General features: G+C 49.5%; 1 protein-coding gene across 4 annotated transcripts in view; it reads left to right on the top strand.

Moving 5' to 3' along the window:
- The window catches only part of LOC106749005 (protein bric-a-brac 2-like), a 424,643-nt gene that overhangs the window by 89,232 nt on the left and 325,829 nt on the right, over positions 1-9,582 (top strand). The window lies entirely within an intron of this gene.

The following is a 9,582-nucleotide window of genomic DNA, read 5'->3' as shown; positions in this document are numbered from 1 at the left end:
CCCCCCCCCATTATTCCCTCTTTCTCTCGCTTAGCTTCGCTTTACCTTTGCTCATCTCATTTTTATTTTATTTTACTCTCTTACTTGGAGCGTCTAGTATGAAATCTTTAGTCGCGTTGCCTGCGGATTATGTTATTTTATGCTGAGTCGATGCTTTCTTTCAAACGTACGTTTGTGCTTTGTAGAACGGCTGTAGATTTCAAGAAATCCTCTGCGAATAGTCAAGAGACACGATAGTGGCTCGCGCCAAGTTGACATGCTAAACCCCGAAAAATTGTAACTCCCGATTGCGTGATAGAATAGTATTCGATTCTTAGAGTCAAGCTTGAAAGCTTAGAAAAATTATAATTTCCGTGCGAAAATTGTGCACATGAGTGTTTTAAGTTTTTCAAGAAGTAGGTAGGTAGGAAAGGATAGCCCACGGCTACTCTAACAAGCAATTGGTTGATTCGCAATGCTCGACGACCGAAAATTCTTACGTCTTCCGGGGTTTGCACAAATATTTTTTTTTTAGATTTTGCGGTATTATATGAGATCGTTATATTTCAATATATTATATCACAATGCATTATAATATTATATTGTATATATAGGGCTGTAATCATAACATAATAAAAATCTCCAAATTTTCCGTCAAAAATACCGTCTCCCTTCTCGATAATTACATTCTTCTGTTACAAAATCATTCGATTTTCAATTTGCTTATAATTGAAATCTTGTATTAGGATTGTATAATAAACGAGGATAGCAGAAAATTCGATTTTCAAATTTCCCGCCAAGAAACCCAACCTAACCTAACATTTCGTATCAGGAGAACATAATGTGCGAGGAAGTAGCATAATCTTCATTTTTCCCATAAACGAAAGTTTGTCCATATTTGTAATTTTGTATCAGGAGAATATAATAAGCGAGAAGGTAGAGAAAAAATTCGATTTTCAAATTTCCCTATATTTGAAATTTTGCATAAACGATTGTGATGAACGAGGAGATGGTACAATCTTTGGAAGTAGTACAAGTCAACTACAAGTCAGACGATCGAAATTTTCTCTCGAGTAAGTAGAACGAGTCAGTGACAGGTCAGGCTGTGGGAAATTTCTATTTTTTAAGGCGGGAGAATTTTTATAGGAATAGATTGGAGGAAGGAAGGAAATTAAATGATGTGTACAACTATATTTTTATATTTCATTTATTTTTATTTATTAGGTATATCTTAATACAATATATAATCAACGATTTTTACATTTTATTTTTTGTCCTTTCCTGTAGAGCATTTTGTGCCTATATGTTTTTAGTACAATTTGAAAAATATAACATATAATAATGCCTTCGCCGAAAGAAATATATACCGAATGGTTTAAAAGAGGTGCTCTTGCTTCCTCAAAGTTATATTTATAAACGTACGAGAAAGCGTGTATAAGGAGATACGTGTGTCTTACTTCTTAACTGCTCTAGGACATATTCAACAGCCAGCAAGATCGATGAGGGACTTGAGAAGGTCCCCCGTCAGTCTTAGAAAACGCGAAACCGATGTTACCATATTATACCATCATTTCCTCAGCGGGGAAGACAGAACTTAGCTATCTACTGCTGAGCCGATCTTCGCGAAGAGTCTGCTTTAACTCTTCTCGAAATATTGATAGTTCATAATCATTATCACACGTACGTACACAGTCGCACGTATCGGCGCGCACCCACGATTCGCTATTCGGCGATGATCGCGCCGCGGAGTTAATTATAATCCGCGGGTCCGCGCCCGCGCGGATTAAACGCGTTTTCGACGTTGCAAACATAGATCGCTTACATCATTAACATTCCCGACTGTCGCTATCTCCCACTTACACGCGCCGCTTATAGAACACCTCGCGTCGGTGGAGTTCGCTGCCGCGACATTTTACGCGGCAGCGTATAGACACATCTTTAAGTATTAAGCTTCTCAACTATTGATGGCCGATTGTTTCCCCGGATCTTCTGCTGCTCCGCTCGCTCCTGCCGCCCCGTAACTCGCTTTCCGCTAATGCATCGCTAGCCCAGAACTTATTCGAGGATCCGAACTGAATTACTCCGCAGCTAAACGGAGTCACAATTAAATTCCTAGTACTTTGAGAGACAGCGAGAATATTCGGGAAAATGTTGCAGTACCGACAGCGGCCGGATACATGATGCAACAACAACGGCGTAAGACCTTTCCGCTACGGACGAGGACGGTGGACGCTTATACGCGCCGTAAAACGGCGCATCGAATTTTCATTTTCGTTCCTTTCGTCTTTCAGATATTTATGGAGATTTGTTCCCCCAGAATCGCCCGTGAATAATTTCTCGCCGGATGCTTTTTCCCTAAATGGCGAGAAGGGCCGAGGGCGGAATGCTTCTCGGCAAAGCCGGCGTTTGATGCCGTTCAAGGAGGTCCTGCTTTATTGCTCGACCGGTCACGCGCTATGCGCGCCTTCCTGTAAATAATGTAGGAAAGGGGTTGCGGAATAAACTCGCGTGTACGTCTGTGTAAACGCGGTGTTTCGCCATCTTACCTGTCTCCACCGGACGAGTCCGAGCGCGCCGATAGCAGTTTAATTTTTCCTCTTTTCTCTCTCTCTCTCTCTCTCTCTTGTTTCCTCCAACTCGCGTGGAGGTGACGTGACGCGTGACGAAAGGGTCGCGAAAGTAGCGTGCGCGGTCGCGAATAGTTTTAACAATTTACCGGCTCGTTGGAATATTACGTATTATGTAGAGCTGCGTTCTCATGGGAATAGATAGAATGTTGAACGTTCGCCTCTCCTCCTCCTCCTTTTCCCTCCCTCCTCCTTCCGATACCATGTATCCCGTGCGAGCGGTCATAGCCGTGTCCGCTGGAGTATATAATATTTTTTTATGAGCACTCGTTAGAGCGTCACGCCGTGATCGTAATAGTCGTTCTTGTCATTCGACGAAATTTAAGCGATCCCGGGGAATTCCCATCGCGCGCACGGGGAAAACAAGAATCGCGCTGGCGCAGCAAATTGTTAGTCACTATGGGGACGGCAAAAAGATTCGTTACGCAGAGAAAATTATTTCGCCGTTGCAGCAAAACTGTTGCGATAAAACTTAATTGGCACAACCAAATTATTTCCCGGCCTAACATAGCCGGCAAATAGCAAGCAATACTCTTACAACAAATCCAATCTTTTTGCCGTCCAAACAAATTTACTCGTTGTCCCCATTAGTAACTAACAATTTGCCAGCGAATGATTTTTCTCCGTGCGTCAGCGCGCAATCTGTGGAAGGAGGAAACGGAAACTCCGCAAGTCCTCTCGCGACTGTTCCAACGGCCAAAATCGCGGATTTAATTTCGCGAAGTTCGACTATGTTGGCCGTAAATGCCGAAGCGTCGGAGGGCGCCTTGGTGCTCGAATTTTCGCGATCCACACGATCCGCCTGCGACGCGACCCCCGGGACTCGCGAAACTTTCGATCTTTCCGTCCGCCGAAGGGACTTTGGAAAACATCGCGCGACCGGGCAGTACGCGGACGACTAATTCCTCGATCCGGCAGGAGTACCGGGAAAGGATCCGTACGGAGGCGCCATAAAGGTGGCACTCGCGCGCTATCGACAACCTTGTCTTGCGGCCCTATAGGTACACGATCCATGTATACAGGTACATATAGTATATACGGGGTGGCGGCCGAACGAGAGGGAGAGAGAGAACGCGCACGGCACGGGGAGACGGGCAGGGGAGGGGAAGGGGATGAAATGCGGGGTCGCAAGTCGGTATTGTCGTCGGTTACAAATCAAATACCCGATATCATTGTTCAGTACAAACCAACCCATCCACTCGCCTCCCAGCCGTCCCTCGCCGCCCGTCCCGCGCCGCGTCCCCTTCTGCAACGTTAACCTCGTGCGCAAGCTGCACGCTCCGCGCAGCGACTGCGACTAATAACTACTACTGCTATCGTGTGCGGCCGTGTGCGTGAATGTTGCACGAACACAATGCCACCAACGACGGCGACGACGACGTCGTCGTCGACGACGGTGTAAGTGGAGAAAACATTTCTGCTACTCGCCGCCGAGTCTTGCGATCGCGCCGCTGAAACGTGCCAACGAGAGAGCTCAGTGAACAACCCTTTTAACCCTTCGCCACTCTCCGCAGCGAAGTACAGTTTGCACAACACGTAGTCTTCCCCGTGCGCAACTGCGCCGCTTTCTTCCTGTTACGAATTGCAGGTGTCGAACCCGGGAAGGCAGGTTGAACGTTCCAGGTGCGAGCAACGCGGTTCGCGCCTTATCCGTGAGCGAGGGGAAAAATGATGAAATATTCGTGAAATGTGTCTCCCGAGTCGACATTTGTTTCACATTAAACCTTTAATTCTACGACACAGTAGGGGTTAAGATAGCAAAATAAGTTGAATTTTAATTATAATAATACACAATCCTTCGACGTCTTAAATGATGTCTTAAATTTCCCGTCTTAGTTTCTCGCTGTTTCAATGTCGAAACGAGCTGTCGATCCTCGGACGGATCCTAATCTTTCTTCATCGGCGCGTTCTTATCCCCACGCGATTCTATAGAAAGGAGAATGCGGAATTTTGCGTTATTGTACACACGTGAGAATCTTATCCGCTCGGCGATCCCTGTTATTATTCATTATTACGCGTAACAGCACGCACTCTCCCCCGCCTTCTGGCCGAACCATCCGCGGAGAGGATAGACCGGCGATCTGCCGTTCGCGCGATTATGTCCGCGCGAGTGTTTCATCGGCGCGCAGTCATCAGCCGCGAAATCGGATTGGTCTCGTCGCACGAGGGGGACGCGGGCATATCGCTTCATCCTCGCTACCGTCGTCATCGTCGTCGTACTTCGACGCCCCGGACTCGCCGCCACGGATTGAAACGGATGCGCGTAATGCCGGATGCGAAATGCCGGGAGAACGCGCGCGCGAGCGGGGTTCTTCGGGGGATTTCTCGATCTCGCGCGCGCCGCTACCGCTACACGGCAGCGTGGGAATGCGACCATTCAAATTAGTTACACCGTCGAACGCGATTCCCGATGTGCAGCTTCGGCTCCCCGATCACGCCGCGCACTTTCTCCCGACTTCGAGTTCTCGAGCGCTCGGACGCGCGCGAAAATCATTTCGAGTGCGACGGAAGACAACTTAGCGCTGTGTTATCGGCTAATTATGAGCAGCCGATTCATTGTCCATTGTTCTTCTCGTAGTCGAGGAATAGTCGACTGTGATCGCTGCTTCAGTTTTGCTTCTTACGTTTTTCCGTTTGTGCTGTTGGCTCTTTTCCTGCGTACGCTTCCGGGTCATTCTGTCTCTGTGTGTCAACCTTTCGCTTCCTTCCCGGAGTCGCCCGAATTGCGAAAAACTCCGCCTCTTCGCGACTCGTTTTCCTTTTTTCTTCCACTACCACGATCGAGTCTCTACGGGAAGTGAAGAGTCTATGATTAATATCACGAGGTCTACTTCGATATTCCCCGGCACGGGAATACGAGGGAACGAAGGACGGCGAGTCTCCGTCCACTATAGTTACCGCGACGAGGCTCGCGCAATTGTTTTCTTTTTATCTGCATACCGATTATCTCCGCACCGACAGGTGCTAATCGCGCAAACTTGACGGATAGTGCAGCGAGCGTTTCGACACCCGATAGCCTTAATCGTCGCGAGGGAATCGTCGTATAAAGGAGGGATTACCGCGAACAACGTAGGCATTAAAACGGCCTCGGTAACGCGAACGCGACCAAGGTGTGGGACGACCATCGTCTCCGCGCGCTACAACGCGTCCTCTAGTCCTCCTTACACAGGCCGCGGTAATTAATCAGGGGGTTAATTACGGCTTAGTCGACGATTCTATTCCTGCATCGGCGACTCGAAATATTCACGCGGATGGCTTTCCTAGTCGCGAGTTAGGAGGAGGATGAGCGGGACGAGGAGCGGCACTGCAGGGAGGAGTGGGAGGGGAACCAGAATACCGGGTACGGAAGATGAGAAACGTACGAGAGACAGAGATAGAAAAAGAGAGAGAGAGAGAGAGAGAGACACGGCCAGGAACGCGGTGGACGGACGAGGGGTTGCGAGCAAGAGTGCGCGAGGGAGGGGGTGGCAGAGACTCGGCTAGGCACACCACCGCCACCCCGGGCGGGCGATTAATGATTCAGGGGCAGAATTTCGCGATGCTGAAATATTAAGCGTATAACCCTCTCGTTCTCCGCCGCTCCCCCTCCCTTCCGCCGCACCCTCTGCGCCGCTCTTACCTCTTTCCTACCTGCCGCGTCCGTCCCTCCGCGCGCGTGGTTTCACTGTCCCGCGCTACCTTCCTCTTCGTCGTACCCCTCGGCGCTTCCTTCGCACCCTCTCTGTCTCTCGCATCCACCTGTCCCCCTTCTCACCCCCGCGTCACCTCGTCCACCCCCTCAGCCGTTCTGTCCCGCGTCCTCGCGTCTGCCGCGCGATATACGCACCAGTCCTTTCAGGTTGCACAAGCATGCACGCGCGCGTACTGGGTGTTCTAAAAGCAGCGACGCGCTGCCTCCGGCTGGCGGGAGAATGCTATGCGCACTGATAGAAAATTATGCTTGGTTTCGGGGCCGAACATGTTCTACGGTAGCAGCAACGTGCACGTGCGGTTATTATTACCGACGCTAAAATAATATTAACTAAAACAAAAGACGGTTGCCCTATTCGGAACTAACTGTAATTTTTTTATCAACTTCGCCTGGTCGGGAAGCGGCGGCGATCTTCGACATGAAGGTGAGCGATCGAAAGTTCGCTCGGATTATCGCGAATTAGGTCTCACGCCGCCGACGGGCGAAATATTATTTGAGAATGAGCGCTTCGGCAGCGCGTCTATTCGTGAGGTAAATACAGAGGGGACGGGGGGTCTAAAAAGTCGCGAGAAATAACACACGATGACCCGCGCGTTCCGTTGAACGAGGAGATCTATCGCGAGAGCTTACTGCGTAAATAACCCACGGAGTACGTCCTCGTACGTGCTGATGGGTTACGTTCACTGGAGAAAAACTAAAGACTTGACGAGAAAAAAGAGTTTGACGCGAAAGCTCAGTTTTCATAACTCTGGCCCTACCGTACTTAAAAAATCGGTGGACGGAAAATATAAAACGACGAACGCGATCTGTGGTCGTTCTTTCTGAGTAAAAGTTGACTGCCTCTCCTAAATAAATTGTCTAAAGTAAAAATTAATTGTTTTAGTTTCCCGAAGTAGAAAACTCCGAGCTATGTAAGGAAATCGCTTCGGGACATCCTGTATATACCCCGATGGGTTAGCTGTTCGTGCACGCGTTCGTTCGTTCGCTCGCTCGCTCGCTCACACGCGCACGCTTAGCCACGCGGCGGCAGCATCATCAATATTTCTCTTTGCTCATTGTTCTTGTACAATGCGAGCGCAAGGCCGCTGCCGTCTCTGTAATGCCGGGGGAGTGCCGGCGTCGCCGGAGCAGGTAGCGATTACCGTGGAAATGGCTAATTTTAAGCCACCTCTCGCGGGAGAGACACGCGTGGCGCAAGACGGGGCGCGATCGATCGATCCGCACGCTGCGCCGCGGCGAAATGAAGGACCGATAGGATAGGATTCGAAAGTTCCTAAAGGCCATGCAGAAACCGACGCGAGCAACTGAGACCCTACCTCTCTTCGGCGATCTCTCCCGCTGCGAACGACGAGAGAAACGAACGCGACGTTGAAACCTTAAATTCGAGGCCGATCGCATTAATGACGGTTCGGTAGGTCCTTCCTTCGAAAGTAACGAATCTTTCTTCTTCTGGAGAAGGAAACGTTTCAAGAGGAATTCGAGAAGGGCCGTGTTTTCGCTGAAAAATGTCTCTCTCTCTCTCTCTCTCTCTCTCTTAACTAAAATGGGGGAAAAGCAAATGCTTGTCCGGCACGAGTACGGAGAATGGGTATAAGCAACTTCTCTGCGAGACACGCGTGTCTCTCTGTCCTTCTTTCAGTTGTATTCACGACTGTGAAAATATAGTTTGGGAGAAACAATGGATACTTATACTCGTATAAGATTCAATTGAGTACTCTCTAAATATCTTGAAGAGTGAAATCTCATCAGAAACAAATAAATAACGCGTTACTCGTTACCGTTATCATTACTCAAGAAGTAACGAGTCGTTGCACCTTCTGTTACTTTTCATCGAGTTGTGAGGACCTTCTTTTAGAACTTGCTTCTCTCTTTTCTCGTTTCACACACATATGTATCGTACGTGTGCAAAGTAACGATAAAAGTAGCGATTATATTCGTTACACTTATCCAAAAAATATACCCGCGTTGCCGTTACTAATGACAAAAAATCTAACGTCCTTATTGAAAAAAAGTAACCCTAACGGTGGTAGCGACGTTACAAGTAGCACGTTGCTTTCTAAAGTTGTTGTGCGAAATCTTCATTCGATCACATCCGCGTTGGCTCTTATTAGCCATCGTTCTCACGATTGTTTACCTCAGAGCCTTCATATCTCTCTTGTTTGCGGCTGAAGATTTTGCGGCAAAATCGATCTCGCCTTCCGAACGTCAGTACTTTCCAGGCCGTTCGCTACAATGAAAATGAAAAAAAAAAAAGAGATCACAAAGTCTCTCTCTCTTTCTTTGCCTCGCATTGCCGCATAATCTCGAGTTTACTCCCTTAGTTTCGCCGCGGTTCGGGATTAACAGGGCTCACGGGTGGAAACTCCTCGCTCGGAGGAATGCACTCCGGTGTCGCACGCGGAAGTAAAAGGCGGCGGGGCCGTTTAGAGTCCGTTTACGACGGGCTTGATGCGCGATCGCGGACGGGCTTTACTACGGGGGAAAGGATTTTCCGCGTTCGTCACAGCGGCCGCGCGTTCGCCCGTTACACAGGTGGAAATGGTTACAGGTAGAAAATCCGTGCCGCCCGTCCGCGTGCTTGCGCGCACTCGCTCTGATACTTGCCGCTTTTATTCCATCGCGCGCGCGCGCGCGTCACGCGCGCATCCGTTTTTTCATCTCGTATTTTTTCATAACTTGCCCCCGAGAGTGCGTCGGCGGGACGGGAAAGTACTGTCGAGCCGATCGCCCGCGGGCGCCCGTGGCGCGCGAAAACACGGATCGCGGAGTCCCCGCGACGGGAAACGTCGTCGTTCGACCGCCGAAATCGCACGGTCGCCTCTCGAACGGCGAAAACGCTCGTTGACTCGTCGCGAGGCTGCTCCCCGCGAGTCTCCCGGCCGGTCGACAATTTTTCCGCGCCGCCAACGGCGAAGGGCGTTACTATACTGTTTGCAGTTAAACAATATTACGTAGTAAAATTTATAGCCCTCCCCCGGCTCGCGCGCCCTTACAATGCGCGCTCGCTTGCTCGCCCTACGCTACACGGGGGCGAAGGTATCAACGATATGAGAAATACGGGCGTTATGGGCAGTGCCACCCCCGTGATGCTGGTCGCCACCCCTCGCGATGATCCACGGCTTAGCGGGTGCCGTCGCTGAATGTGCTTTCGCTCTTTTAACTTTTTCTCTCTTCAAAACGTGCCGGCCTTTCACGAAGGAGGGAGGGGAGAGCTTCGCCAAAAGGAGGAACTTGTTCTCGTGTTTCTTCCTCGAAGTTAGAAACATAACGCTTCTCCTTCTTCCC

Source organism: Dinoponera quadriceps, unplaced genomic scaffold, assembly GCF_001313825.1.
Source record: "Dinoponera quadriceps isolate SergipeBrazil2010 unplaced genomic scaffold, ASM131382v1 scaffold3061, whole genome shotgun sequence".
Taxonomy (NCBI): domain Eukaryota; kingdom Metazoa; phylum Arthropoda; class Insecta; order Hymenoptera; family Formicidae; genus Dinoponera; species Dinoponera quadriceps.
Note: the sequence above shows the minus strand (reverse complement) of the source record. Positions and strands in the feature narration are given on the sequence as shown.